Genomic DNA, 15,452 nt, shown 5'->3' with positions numbered 1-15,452 from the left:
ACTTGGATCATTTCTTACAAATGGACACTATAATATGAACTTGTGCAAAGTAAGAAATAACAGGATTATACCCTGTAAATTGAGAATTTTGTCAGGGTGTGAAAATATCTTAGTCGTGATGGGGGCGAATCAATCCAGTTATAAAAGGGTTGAAATAGGGGGATTTCAGTTAGTCCAAGGATCCAAGTATATGAGAACTTATTTGCAGTGTTATGAAAAATTCTGGTGATGTATTCACAATGATAGATGTGCCAAATTGTATTTATAATAAAGATAGAGAATGGTGGAACTGAGTTTTTTCAATATAAAGCTATATGGCATTTGGTAGCACTCAAAATATGTGTTATAAATTTGTGGGTATACTTAGGAATATCAGAAATATAATGAGATAAAAGGGAATATGACAGGGAGTTGGGCATTAAAATTCCAATGAGAAGGTAAGTAAGACAATGTATCTCTGTCCACAATGGAAGTTAGTTGGGACAGTGCCACCAGATGTGGGACAGTTTCCTCAGCCCCACAAAGTCTCCAACACAATGGTGATAAAGAAGGAAACATTTTATGAAATCATTAAGGTACTAAATACCAACGATAATGGGATTTCACTAAACTTGAGGCTAATGGAAGTTTTTGAGATGTTATTTCTAAATGTAATCCAGTCCGCATTCTCCAGATAAGATTTTGCAACCAAAATTTGCTGCAATATATCAAGTGAAGAATAACATTCCAGACCAAAATTCTTCACTGTTTTTATTTTCTTCTGATGCAGCAGAGGAATGCGGAGTGACATATAGTTGTCTTGAAAATTACATGCAAACAATTTGGGGTTGATTCAAAGAGCTGATACACCACATTTCCTGTGAGTAACTGACTATAAGCCACACTTATGGTAGCTCCAAACTTGCACCAATTTGTTGTAGCCCCATAATGCTACATAAAAAAGTGATATCGGATTGCTAGGGGTCCAATTTCAACTGCTGAAACTTGTATTACTATACTGTTGCAAGATTAACTTACTCCCTTTTTAAATAATTGAATCAACTTCTCAGAATTAACCCAGTGGATCCTAGTATCTGGTATATATTAATACATTTTTCTTATTCTTCTGGCTAAAAGTCACTGTGAATTTTTAGCTTATTCTCTATATCTTCTTAGGACTGATCACTTGTTTTCAATTTGTAAAGTTCTTTCTAGTATTATCTAACACTAGCTGGAAAGCCATGGATGTAGAGTTAGTAAAGTCATAGCTGTTAATTTCCATGTAAGTTTGTGTATTGAGGTAAAATGAAGACAAATGCCTGGTAAATTTTGTCAAATACAGAATCCTCCTGCCACAGAATAACAAATACTAAACACGTCCCTGGGTGGGCTTGAACCACCAACCTTTCAGTTAACATCCGAACGCGCTAACCAATTGCGCCACAGAGACACGTGAAAGCGCTTTCTAATGGATATTATCAGTAAGCGAAGATGAACCAGCAGAACTGAACTTAAACTGCTTAAAAGTTTCTAACTTTGATCATTTCTTACAAATGGACACTATAATATGAACTTGTGCAAAGTAAGAAATAACAGGATTATACCCTGTAAATTGAGAATTTTGTCAGGGTGTGAAAATATCTTAGTCGTGATGGGGGCGAATCAATCCAGTTATAAAAGGGTTGAAATAGGGGGATTTCAGTTAGTCCAAGGATCCAAGTATATGAGAACTTATTTGCAGTGTTATGAAAAATTCTGGTGATGTATTCACAATGATAGATGTGCCAAATTGTATTTATAATAAAGATAGAGAATGGTGGAACTGAGTTTTTTCAATATAAAGCTATATGGCATTTGGTAGCACTCAAAATATGTGTTATAAATTTGTGGGTATACTTAGGAATATCAGAAATATAATGAGATAAAAGGGAATATGACAGGGAGTTGGGCATTAAAATTCCAATGAGAAGGTAAGTAAGACAATGTATCTCTGTCCACAATGGAAGTTAGTTGGGACAGTGCCACCAGATGTGGGACAGTTTCCTCAGCCCCACAAAGTCTCCAACACAATGGTGATAAAGAAGGAAACATTTTATGAAATCATTAAGGTACTAAATACCAACGATAATGGGGTTTCACTAAACTTGAGGCTAATGGAAGTTTTTGAGATGTTATTTCTAAATGTAATCCAGTCCGCATTCTCCAGATAAGATTTTGCAACCAAAATTTGCTGCAATATATCAAGTGACGAATAACATTCCAGACCAAAATTCTTCACTGTTTTTATTTTCTTCTGATGCCCCAGAGGAATGCGGAGTGACATATAGTTGTCTTGAAAATTACATGCAAACAATTTGGGGTTGATTCAAAGAGCTGATACACCACATTTCCTGTGAGTAACTGACTATAAGCCACACTTATGGTAGCTCCAAACTTGCACCAATTTGTTGTAGCCCCATAATGCTACATAAAAAAGTGATATCGGATTGCTAGGGGTCCAATTTCAACTGCTGAAACTTGTATTACTATACTGTTGCAAGATTAACTTACTCCCTTTTTAAATAATTGAATCAACTTCTCAGAATTAACCCAGTGGATCCTAGTATCTGGTATATATTAATACATTTTTCTTATTCTTCTGGCTAAAAGTCACTGTGAATTTTTAGCTTATTCTCTATATCTTCTTAGGACTGATCACTTGTTTTCAATTTGTAAAGTTCTTTCTAGTATTATCTAACACTAGCTGGAAAGCCATGGATGTAGAGTTAGTAAAGTCATAGCTGTTAATTTCCATGTAAGTTTGTGTATTGAGGTAAAATGAAGACAAATGCCTGGTAAATTTTGTCAAATACAGAATCCTCCTGCCACAGAATAACAAATACTAAACACGTCCCTGGGTGGGCTTGAACCACCAACCTTTCAGTTAACATCCGAACGCGCTAACCAATTGCGCCACAGAGACACGTGAAAGCGCTTTCTAATGGATATTATCAGTAAGCGAAGATGAACCAGCAGAACTGAACTTAAACTGCTTAAAAGTTTCTAACTTTGATCATTTCTTACAAATGGACACTATAATATGAACTTGTGCAAAGTAAGAAATAACAGGATTATACCCTGTAAATTGAGAATTTTGTCAGGGTGTGAAAATATCTTAGTCGTGATGGGGGCGAATCAATCCAGTTATAAAAGGGTTGAAATAGGGGGATTTCAGTTAGTCCAAGGATCCAAGTATATGAGAACTTATTTGCAGTGTTATGAAAAATTCTGGTGATGTATTCACAATGATAGATGTGCCAAATTGTATTTATAATAAAGATAGAGAATGGTGGAACTGAGTTTTTTCAATATAAAGCTATATGGCATTTGGTAGCACTCAAAATATGTGTTATAAATTTGTGGGTATACTTAGGAATATCAGAAATATAATGAGATAAAAGGGAATATGACAGGGAGTTGGGCATTAAAATTCCAATGAGAAGGTAAGTAAGACAATGTATCTCTGTCCACAATGGAAGTTAGTTGGGACAGTGCCACCAGATGTGGGACAGTTTCCTCAGCCCCACAAAGTCTCCAACACAATGGTGATAAAGAAGGAAACATTTTATGAAATCATTAAGGTACTAAATACCAACGATAATGGGGTTTCACTAAACTTGAGGCTAATGGAAGTTTTTGAGATGTTATTTCTAAATGTAATCCAGTCCGCATTCTCCAGATAAGATTTTGCAACCAAAATTTGCTGCAATATATCAAGTGACGAATAACATTCCAGACCAAAATTCTTCACTGTTTTTATTTTCTTCTGATGCCCCAGAGGAATGCGGAGTGACATATAGTTGTCTTGAAAATTACATGCAAACAATTTGGGGTTGATTCAAAGAGCTGATACACCACATTTCCTGTGAGTAACTGACTATAAGCCACACTTATGGTAGCTCCAAACTTGCACCAATTTGTTGTAGCCCCATAATGCTACATAAAAAAGTGATATCGGATTGCTAGGGGTCCAATTTCAACTGCTGAAACTTGTATTACTATACTGTTGCAAGATTAACTTACTCCCTTTTTAAATAATTGAATCAACTTCTCAGAATTAACCCAGTGGATCCTAGTATCTGGTATATATTAATACATTTTTCTTATTCTTCTGGCTAAAAGTCACTGTGAATTTTTAGCTTATTCTCTATATCTTCTTAGGACTGATCACTTGTTTTCAATTTGTAAAGTTCTTTCTAGTATTATCTAACACTAGCTGGAAAGCCATGGATGTAGAGTTAGTAAAGTCATAGCTGTTAATTTCCATGTAAGTTTGTGTATTGAGGTAAAATGAAGACAAATGCCTGGTAAATTTTGTCAAATACAGAATCCTCCTGCCACAGAATAACAAATACTAAACACGTCCCTGGGTGGGCTTGAACCACCAACCTTTCAGTTAACATCCGAACGCGCTAACCAATTGCGCCACAGAGACACGTGAAAGCGCTTTCTAATGGATATTATCAGTAAGCGAAGATGAACCAGCAGAACTGAACTTAAACTGCTTAAAAGTTTCTAACTTTGATCATTTCTTACAAATGGACACTATAATATGAACTTGTGCAAAGTAAGAAATAACAGGATTATACCCTGTAAATTGAGAATTTTGTCAGGGTGTGAAAATATCTTAGTCGTGATGGGGGCGAATCAATCCAGTTATAAAAGGGTTGAAATAGGGGGATTTCAGTTAGTCCAAGGATCCAAGTATATGAGAACTTATTTGCAGTGTTATGAAAAATTCTGGTGATGTATTCACAATGATAGATGTGCCAAATTGTATTTATAATAAAGATAGAGAATGGTGGAACTGAGTTTTTTCAATATAAAGCTATATGGCATTTGGTAGCACTCAAAATATGTGTTATAAATTTGTGGGTATACTTAGGAATATCAGAAATATAATGAGATAAAAGGGAATATGACAGGGAGTTGGGCATTAAAATTCCAATGAGAAGGTAAGTAAGACAATGTATCTCTGTCCACAATGGAAGTTAGTTGGGACAGTGCCACCAGATGTGGGACAGTTTCCTCAGCCCCACAAAGTCTCCAACACAATGGTGATAAAGAAGGAAACATTTTATGAAATCATTAAGGTACTAAATACCAACGATAATGGGGTTTCACTAAACTTGAGGCTAATGGAAGTTTTTGAGATGTTATTTCTAAATGTAATCCAGTCCGCATTCTCCAGATAAGATTTTGCAACCAAAATTTGCTGCAATATATCAAGTGACGAATAACATTCCAGACCAAAATTCTTCACTGTTTTTATTTTCTTCTGATGCCCCAGAGGAATGCGGAGTGACATATAGTTGTCTTGAAAATTACATGCAAACAATTTGGGGTTGATTCAAATAGCTGATACACCACATTTCCTGTGAGTAACTGACTATAAGCCACACTTATGGTAGCTCCAAACTTGCACCAATTTGTTGTAGCCCCATAATGCTACATAAAAAAGTGATATCGGATTGCTAGGGGTCCAATTTCAACTGCTGTAACTTGTGTTACTATACTGTTGCAAGATTAACTTACTCCCTTTTTAAATAATTGAATCAACTTCTCAGAATTAACCCAGTGGATCCCAGTATCTGGTATATATTAATAAATTTTTCTTATTCTTCTGGCTAAAAGTCACTGTGAATTTTTAGCTTATTCTCTATATCTTCTTAGGACTGATCACTTGTTTTCAATTTGTAAAGTTCTTTCTAGTATTATCTAACACTAGCTGGAAAGCCATGGATGTAGAGTTAGTAAAGTCATAGCTGTTAATTTCCATGTAAGTTTGTGTATTGAGGTAAAATGAAGACAAATGCCTGGTAAATTTTGTCTAATACCACAAAATAACAAATACTAAACACGTCCCTGGGTGGTCTTGAACTACCAACCTTTCGGTTAACAGCCGAACGCGCTAACCAATTGCACCACAGAGACACGTGAAAGTGCTTTCTAATTGATATTATCAGTAAGGGAAGATGAACCAGCAGAACTGAACTTAAACTGGATAAAAGTTTCTAACTTGGATCATTTCTTACAATATCAAAAATATAATGAGATAAAAGGGAATATGACAGGGAGTTGGGCATTAAAATTCCCATGAGAAGGTAAGTAAGACAATGTATCTCTGTCCACAATGGAAGTAAGTTGGGACAGTGCCACCAGATGTGGGACAGTTTCCTCAGCCCCACAAAGTCTCCAACACAATGGTGATAAAGAAGGAAACATTTTATGAAATCATTAAGGTACTAAATACCAACGATAATGGGATTTCACTAAACTTGAGGCTAATGGAAGTTTTTGAGATGTTATTTCTAAATGTAATCCAGTCCGCATTCTCCAGATAAGATTTTGCAACCAAAATTTGCTGCAATATATCAAGTGAAGAATAACATTCCAGACCAAAATTCTTCACTGTTTTTATTTTCTTCTGATGCCCCAGAGGAATGCGGAGTGACATATAGTTGTCTTGAAAATTACATGCAAACAATTTGGGGTTGATTCAAAGAGCTGATACACCACATTTCCTGTGAGTAACTGACTATAAGCCACACTTATGGTAGCTCCAAACTTGCACCAATTTGTTGTAGCACCATATGCTGTATAAAAAAGTGATATCGGGTTGCTAGTCGTCCAATTTCAACTGCTGTAACTGGTGTTACTATACTGTTGCAAGGTTAACTTACCCCCTTTGTAAATAATTGAATCAACTTCTCAGAATTAACCCGGTGGATCCCAGTATCTGGTATATATTAATACATTTTTTCTTATTCTTCTGGCTAAAAGTCACTGTGAATTTTTAGCTTATTCTCTATATCTTCTTAGGACTGATCACTTGTTTTCAATTTGTAAAGTTCTTTCTATTATTATCTAACACTAGTTGGAAAGCCATGGATGTAGAGTTAGTAAAGTCATAGCTGTTAATTTCCATGTAAGTTTGTGTATTGAGGTAAAATGAAGACAAATGCCAGGTAAATTTCTTCAAATAAAGAATCCTCCTGCCACAGAATAACAAATACTAAACACGTCCCTGGGTGGGCTTGAACCACCAACCTTTCAGTTAACAGCCAAACGCGCTAACCAATTGCGCCACAGAGACACGTGAAAGTGCTTTCTAATGGATATTATCAGTAAGCGAAGATGAACCAGCAGAACTGAACTTAAACTGCTTAAAAGTTTCTAACTTGGATCATTTCTTACAAATGGACACTATAATATGAACTTGTGCAAAGTAAGAAATAACAGGATTATACCCTGTAAATTGAGAATTTTGTCAGGGTGTGAAAATATCTTAGTCGTGATGGGGGCGAATCAATCCAGTTATAAAAGGGTTGAAATAGGGGGATTTCAGTTAGTCCAAGGATCCAAGTATATGAGAACTTATTTGCAGTGTTATGAAAAATTCTGGTGATGTATTCACAATGATAGATGTGCCAAATTGTATTTATAATAAAGATAGAGAATGGTGGAACTGAGTTTTTTCAATATAAAGCTATATGGCATTTGGTAGCACTCAAAATATGTGTTATAAATTTGTGGGTATACTTAGGAATATCAGAAATATAATGAGATAAAAGGGAATATGACAGGGAGTTGGGCATTAAAATTCCAATGAGAAGGTAAGTAAGACAATGTATCTCTGTCCACAATGGAAGTTAGTTGGGACAGTGCCACCAGATGTGGGACAGTTTCCTCAGCCCCACAAAGTCTCCAACACAATGGTGATAAAGAAGGAAACATTTTATGAAATCATTAAGGTACTAAATACCAACGATAATGGGATTTCACTAAACTTGAGGCTAATGGAAGTTTTTGAGATGTTATTTCTAAATGTAATCCAGTCCGCATTCTCCAGATAAGATTTTGCAACCAAAATTTGCAGCAATATATCAAGTGAAGAATAACATTCCAGACCAAAATTCTTCACTGTTTTTATTTTCTTCTGATGCCCCAGAGGAATGTGGAGTGACATATAGTTGTCTTGAAAATTGCATGCAAACAATTTGGGGTTGATTCAAAGAGCTGATACACCACATTTCCTGTGAGTAACTGACTATAAGCCACACTTATGGTAGCTCCAAACTTGCACCAATTTGTTGTAGCCCCATAATGCTACATAAAAAAGTGATATCGGATTGCTAGGGGTCCAATTTCAACTGCTGAAACTTGTATTACTATACTGTTGCAAGATTAACTTACTCCCTTTTTAAATAATTGAATCAACTTCTCAGAATTAACCCAGTGGATCCCAGTATCTGGTATATATTAATACATTTTTCTTATTCTTCTGGCTAAAAGTCACTGTGAATTTTTAGCTTATTCTCTATATCTTCTTAGGACTGTTCACTTATTTTCAATTTGTAAAGTTCTTTCTAGTATTATCTAACACTAGCTGGAAAGCCATGGATGTAGAGTTAGTAAAGTCATAGCTGTTAATTTCCATGTAAGTTTGTGTATTGAGGTAAAATGAAGACAAATGCCAGGTAAATTTTGTCTAATACCACAAAATAACAAATACTAAACACGTCCCTGGGTGGTCTTGAACTACCAACCTTTCGGTTAACAGCCAAACGCGCTAACCAATTGCGCCACAGAGACACGTGAAAGTGCTTTCTAATGGATATTATCAGTAAGGGAAGATGAACCAGCAGAACTGAACTTAAACTGGATAAAAGTTTCTAACTTGGATCATCTCTTACAATATCAAAAATATAATGAGATAAAAGGGAATATGACAGGGAGTTGGGCATTAAAATTCCAATGAGAAGGTAAGTAAGACAATGTATCTCTGTCCACAATGGAAGTAAGTTGGGACAGTGCCACCTGATGTGGGACAGTTTCCTCAGCCCCACATAGTCTCCAACACAATGGTGATAAAGAAGGAAACATTTTATGAAATCATTAAGGTACTAAATACCAACGATAATGGGATTTCACTAAACTTGAGGCTAATGGAAGTTTTTGAGATGTTATTTCTAAATGTAATCCAGTCCTCTTGGTGTGAGTGGTGTAAATGCTTTTAACATCGAAGGGGAATTAGCTCAAAAGGTATAGTGCTTGCTTAGCATGCGAGAGGTAGTGGGATCGATGCCCGCATTCTCCAGACAATATTTTGGAACCAAAATTTGCTGCAATATATCAAGTGAAGAATAACATTCCTGACCAAAATTCTTCACTGTTTTTATTGTCTTCTGATGCCCCAGAGGAATGCAGAGTTACATATAGTTGTCTTGAAAATTACATGCAAACAATTTGGGGTTGATTCAAAGAGCTGATACACCACATTTAATGTGAGTAACTGACTATAAGCCACACTTATGGTAGCTCCAAACTTGCACCAATTTGTTGTAGCACCATATGCTGTATAAAAAAGTGATATCGGGTAGCTAGTCGTCCAATTTCAACTGCTGTAACTGGTGTTACTAAACTGTTGCAAGGTTAACTTACCCCCTTAGTAAATAATTGAATCAACTTCTCAGAATTAACCCGGTGGATCCCAGTATCTGGTATATATTAATAATTTTTTTCTTATTCTTCTGGCTAAAAGTCACTGTGAATTTTTAGCTTATTCTCTATATCTTCTTAGGACTGATCACTTGTTTTCAATTTGTAAAGTTCTTTCTATTATTATCTAACACTAGTTGGAAAGCCATGGATGTAGAGTTAGTAAAGTCATAGCTGTTAATTTCCATGTAAGTTTGTGTATTGAGGTAAAATGAAGACAAATGCCAGGTAAATTTCTTCAAATAAAGAATCCTCCTGCCACAGAATAACAAATACTAAACACGTCCCTGGGTGGGCTTGAACCACCAACCTTTCAGTTAACAGCCAAACGCGCTAACCAATTGCGCCACAGAGACACGTGAAAGTGCTTTCTAATGGATATTATCAGTAAGCGAAGATGAACCAGCAGAACTGAACTTAAACTGCTTAAAAGTTTCTAACTTGGATCATTTCTTACAAATGGACACTATAATATGAACTTGTGCAAAGTAAGAAATAACAGGATTATACCCTGTAAATTGAGAATTTTGTCAGGGTGTGAAAATATCTTAGTCGTGATGGGGGCGAATCAATCCAGTTATAAAAGGGTTGAAATAGGGGGATTTCAGTTAGTCCAAGGATCCAAGTATATGAGAACTTATTTGCAGTGTTATGAAAAATTCTGGTGATGTATTCACAATGATAGATGTGCCAAATTGTATTTATAATAAAGATAGAGAATGGTGGAACTGAGTTTTTTCAATATAAAGCTATATGGCATTTGGTAGCACTCAAAATATGTGTTATAAATTTGTGGGTATACTTAGGAATATCAGAAATATAATGAGATAAAAGGGAATATGACAGGGAGTTGGGCATTAAAATTCCAATGAGAAGGTAAGTAAGACAATGTATCTCTGTCCACAATGGAAGTTAGTTGGGACAGTGCCACCAGATGTGGGACAGTTTCCTCAGCCCCACAAAGTCTCCAACACAATGGTGATAAAGAAGGAAACATTTTATGAAATCATTAAGGTACTAAATACCAACGATAATGGGATTTCACTAAACTTGAGGCTAATGGAAGTTTTTGAGATGTTATTTCTAAATGTAATCCAGTCCGCATTCTCCAGATAAGATTTTGCAACCAAAATTTGCTGCAATATATCAAGTGAAGAATAACATTCCAGACCAAAATTCTTCACTGTTTTTATTTTCTTCTGATGCCCCAGAGGAATGCGGAGTGACATATAGTTGTCTTGAAAATTACATGCAAACAATTTGGGGTTGATTCAAAGAGCTGATACACCACATTTCCTGTGAGTAACTGACTATAAGCCACACTTATGGTAGCTCCAAACTTGCACCAATTTGTTGTAGCCCCATAATGCTACATAAAAAAGTGATATCGGATTGCTAGGGGTCCAATTTCAACTGCTGAAACTTGTATTACTATACTGTTGCAAGATTAACTTACTCCCTTTTTAAATAATTGAATCAACTTCTCAGAATTAACCCAGTGGATCCTAGTATCTGGTATATATTAATACATTTTTCTTATTCTTCTGGCTAAAAGTCACTGTGAATTTTTAGCTTATTCTCTATATCTTCTTAGGACTGATCACTTGTTTTCAATTTGTAAAGTTCTTTCTAGTATTATCTAACACTAGCTGGAAAGCCATGGATGTAGAGTTAGTAAAGTCATAGCTGTTAATTTCCATGTAAGTTTGTGTATTGAGGTAAAATGAAGACAAATGCCTGGTAAATTTTGTCAAATACAGAATCCTCCTGCCACAGAATAACAAATACTAAACACGTCCCTGGGTGGGCTTGAACCACCAACCTTTCAGTTAACATCCGAACGCGCTAACCAATTGCGCCACAGAGACACGTGAAAGTGCTTTCTAATGGATATTATCAGTAAGCGAAGATGAACCAGCAGAACTGAACTTAAACTGTTTAAAAGTTTCTAACTTTGATCATTTCTTACAAATGGACACTATAATATGAACTTGTGCAAAGTAAGAAATAACAGGATTATACCCTGTAAATTGAGAATTTTGTCAGGGTGTGAAAATATCTTAGTCGTGATGGGGGCGAATCAATCCAGTTATAAAAGGGTTGAAATAGGGGGATTTCAGTTAGTCCAAGGATCCAAGTATATGAGAACTTATTTGCAGTGTTATGAAAAATTCTGGTGATGTATTCACAATGATAGATGTGCCAAATTGTATTTATAATAAAGATAGAGAATGGTGGAACTGAGTTTTTTCAATATAAAGCTATATGGCATTTGGTAGCACTCAAAATATGTGTTATAAATTTGTGGGTATACTTAGGAATATCAGAAATATAATGAGATAAAAGGGAATATGACAGGGAGTTGGGCATTAAAATTCCAATGAGAAGGTAAGTAAGACAATGTATCTCTGTCCACAATGGAAGTTAGTTGGGACAGTGCCACCAGATGTGGGACAGTTTCCTCAGCCCCACAAAGTCTCCAACACAATGGTGATAAAGAAGGAAACATTTTATGAAATCATTAAGGTACTAAATACCAACGATAATGGGGTTTCACTAAACTTGAGGCTAATGGAAGTTTTTGAGATGTTATTTCTAAATGTAATCCAGTCCGCATTCTCCAGATAAGATTTTGCAACCAAAATTTGCTGCAATATATCAAGTGACGAATAACATTCCAGACCAAAATTCTTCACTGTTTTTATTTTCTTCTGATGCCCCAGAGGAATGCGGAGTGACATATAGTTGTCTTGAAAATTACATGCAAACAATTTGGGGTTGATTCAAATAGCTGATACACCACATTTCCTGTGAGTAACTGACTATAAGCCACACTTATGGTAGCTCCAAACTTGCACCAATTTGTTGTAGCCCCATAATGCTACATAAAAAAGTGATATCGGATTGCTAGGGGTCCAATTTCAACTGCTGTAACTTGTGTTACTATACTGTTGCAAGATTAACTTACTCCCTTTTTAAATAATTGAATCAACTTCTCAGAATTAACCCAGTGGATCCCAGTATCTGGTATATATTAATAAATTTTTCTTATTCTTCTGGCTAAAAGTCACTGTGAATTTTTAGCTTATTCTCTATATCTTCTTAGGACTGATCACTTGTTTTCAATTTGTAAAGTTCTTTCTAGTATTATCTAACACTAGCTGGAAAGCCATGGATGTAGAGTTAGTAAAGTCATAGCTGTTAATTTCCATGTAAGTTTGTGTATTGAGGTAAAATGAAGACAAATGCCTGGTAAATTTTGTCTAATACCACAAAATAACAAATACTAAACACGTCCCTGGGTGGTCTTGAACTACCAACCTTTCGGTTAACAGCCGAACGCGCTAACCAATTGCACCACAGAGACACGTGAAAGTGCTTTCTAATTGATATTATCAGTAAGGGAAGATGAACCAGCAGAACTGAACTTAAACTGGATAAAAGTTTCTAACTTGGATCATTTCTTACAATATCAAAAATATAATGAGATAAAAGGGAATATGACAGGGAGTTGGGCATTAAAATTCCCATGAGAAGGTAAGTAAGACAATGTATCTCTGTCCACAATGGAAGTAAGTTGGGACAGTGCCACCAGATGTGGGACAGTTTCCTCAGCCCCACAAAGTCTCCAACACAATGGTGATAAAGAAGGAAACATTTTATGAAATCATTAAGGTACTAAATACCAACGATAATGGGATTTCACTAAACTTGAGGCTAATGGAAGTTTTTGAGATGTTATTTCTAAATGTAATCCAGTCCGCATTCTCCAGATAAGATTTTGCAACCAAAATTTGCTGCAATATATCAAGTGAAGAATAACATTCCAGACCAAAATTCTTCACTGTTTTTATTTTCTTCTGATGCCCCAGAGGAATGCGGAGTGACATATAGTTGTCTTGAAAATTACATGCAAACAATTTGGGGTTGATTCAAAGAGCTGATACACCACATTTCCTGTGAGTAACTGACTATAAGCCACACTTATGGTAGCTCCAAACTTGCACCAATTTGTTGTAGCACCATATGCTGTATAAAAAAGTGATATCGGGTTGCTAGTCGTCCAATTTCAACTGCTGTAACTGGTGTTACTATACTGTTGCAAGGTTAACTTACCCCCTTTGTAAATAATTGAATCAACTTCTCAGAATTAACCCGGTGGATCCCAGTATCTGGTATATATTAATACATTTTTTCTTATTCTTCTGGCTAAAAGTCACTGTGAATTTTTAGCTTATTCTCTATATCTTCTTAGGACTGATCACTTGTTTTCAATTTGTAAAGTTCTTTCTATTATTATCTAACACTAGTTGGAAAGCCATGGATGTAGAGTTAGTAAAGTCATAGCTGTTAATTTCCATGTAAGTTTGTGTATTGAGGTAAAATGAAGACAAATGCCAGGTAAATTTCTTCAAATAAAGAATCCTCCTGCCACAGAATAACAAATACTAAACACGTCCCTGGGTGGGCTTGAACCACCAACCTTTCAGTTAACAGCCAAACGCGCTAACCAATTGCGCCACAGAGACACGTGAAAGTGCTTTCTAATGGATATTATCAGTAAGCGAAGATGAACCAGCAGAACTGAACTTAAACTGCTTAAAAGTTTCTAACTTGGATCATTTCTTACAAATGGACACTATAATATGAACTTGTGCAAAGTAAGAAATAACAGGATTATACCCTGTAAATTGAGAATTTTGTCAGGGTGTGAAAATATCTTAGTCGTGATGGGGGCGAATCAATCCAGTTATAAAAGGGTTGAAATAGGGGGATTTCAGTTAGTCCAAGGATCCAAGTATATGAGAACTTATTTGCAGTGTTATGAAAAATTCTGGTGATGTATTCACAATGATAGATGTGCCAAATTGTATTTATAATAAAGATAGAGAATGGTGGAACTGAGTTTTTTCAATATAAAGCTATATGGCATTTGGTAGCACTCAAAATATGTGTTATAAATTTGTGGGTATACTTAGGAATATCAGAAATATAATGAGATAAAAGGGAATATGACAGGGAGTTGGGCATTAAAATTCCAATGAGAAGGTAAGTAAGACAATGTATCTCTGTCCACAATGGAAGTTAGTTGGGACAGTGCCACCAGATGTGGGACAGTTTCCTCAGCCCCACAAAGTCTCCAACACAATGGTGATAAAGAAGGAAACATTTTATGAAATCATTAAGGTACTAAATACCAACGATAATGGGATTTCACTAAACTTGAGGCTAATGGAAGTTTTTGAGATGTTATTTCTAAATGTAATCCAGTCCGCATTCTCCAGATAAGATTTTGCAACCAAAATTTGCAGCAATATATCAAGTGAAGAATAACATTCCAGACCAAAATTCTTCACTGTTTTTATTTTCTTCTGATGCCCCAGAGGAATGTGGAGTGACATATAGTTGTCTTGAAAATTGCATGCAAACAATTTGGGGTTGATTCAAAGAGCTGATACACCACATTTCCTGTGAGTAACTGACTATAAGCCACACTTATGGTAGCTCCAAACTTGCACCAATTTGTTGTAGCCCCATAATGCTACATAAAAAAGTGATATCGGATTGCTAGGGGTCCAATTTCAACTGCTGAAACTTGTATTACTATACTGTTGCAAGATTAACTTACTCCCTTTTTAAATAATTGAATCAACTTCTCAGAATTAACCCAGTGGATCCCAGTATCTGGTATATATTAATACATTTTTCTTATTCTTCTGGCTAAAAGTCACTGTGAATTTTTAGCTTATTCTCTATATCTTCTTAGGACTGTTCACTTATTTTCAATTTGTAAAGTTCTTTCTAGTATTATCTAACACTAGCTGGAAAGCCATGGATGTAGAGTTAGTAAAGTCATAGCTGTTAATTTCCATGTAAGTTTGTGTATTGAGGTAAAATGAAGACAAATGCCAGGTAAATTTTGTCTAATACCA

At 35.6% G+C, this 15,452-nt stretch overlaps 3 non-coding genes across 3 annotated transcripts; all 3 read right to left on the bottom strand.

The window, feature by feature from the left end:
- Positions 1-7,040: 7,040 nt before the first annotated feature.
- TRNAN-GUU (transfer RNA asparagine (anticodon GUU)) lies at positions 7,041-7,114 on the bottom strand. The gene has a single exon. It is a non-coding gene; the product is annotated as a tRNA-Asn (tRNA).
- Positions 7,115-9,801: 2,687 nt separating this feature from the next.
- Positions 9,802-9,875, bottom strand: TRNAN-GUU (transfer RNA asparagine (anticodon GUU)). The gene has a single exon. It is a non-coding gene; the product is annotated as a tRNA-Asn (tRNA).
- A 4,099-nt stretch (positions 9,876-13,974) lies between these two features.
- On the bottom strand, positions 13,975-14,048 carry TRNAN-GUU (transfer RNA asparagine (anticodon GUU)). Its single transcript has one exon. It is a non-coding gene; the product is annotated as a tRNA-Asn (tRNA).
- Positions 14,049-15,452: the final 1,404 nt, after the last annotated feature.

Source organism: Taudactylus pleione, unplaced genomic scaffold (assembly GCF_031769625.1).
Source record: "Taudactylus pleione unplaced genomic scaffold, aTauple2 ptg000174l, whole genome shotgun sequence".
NCBI lineage: Eukaryota > Metazoa > Chordata > Amphibia > Anura > Myobatrachidae > Taudactylus > Taudactylus pleione.
Note: the sequence above shows the minus strand (reverse complement) of the source record. Positions and strands in the feature narration are given on the sequence as shown.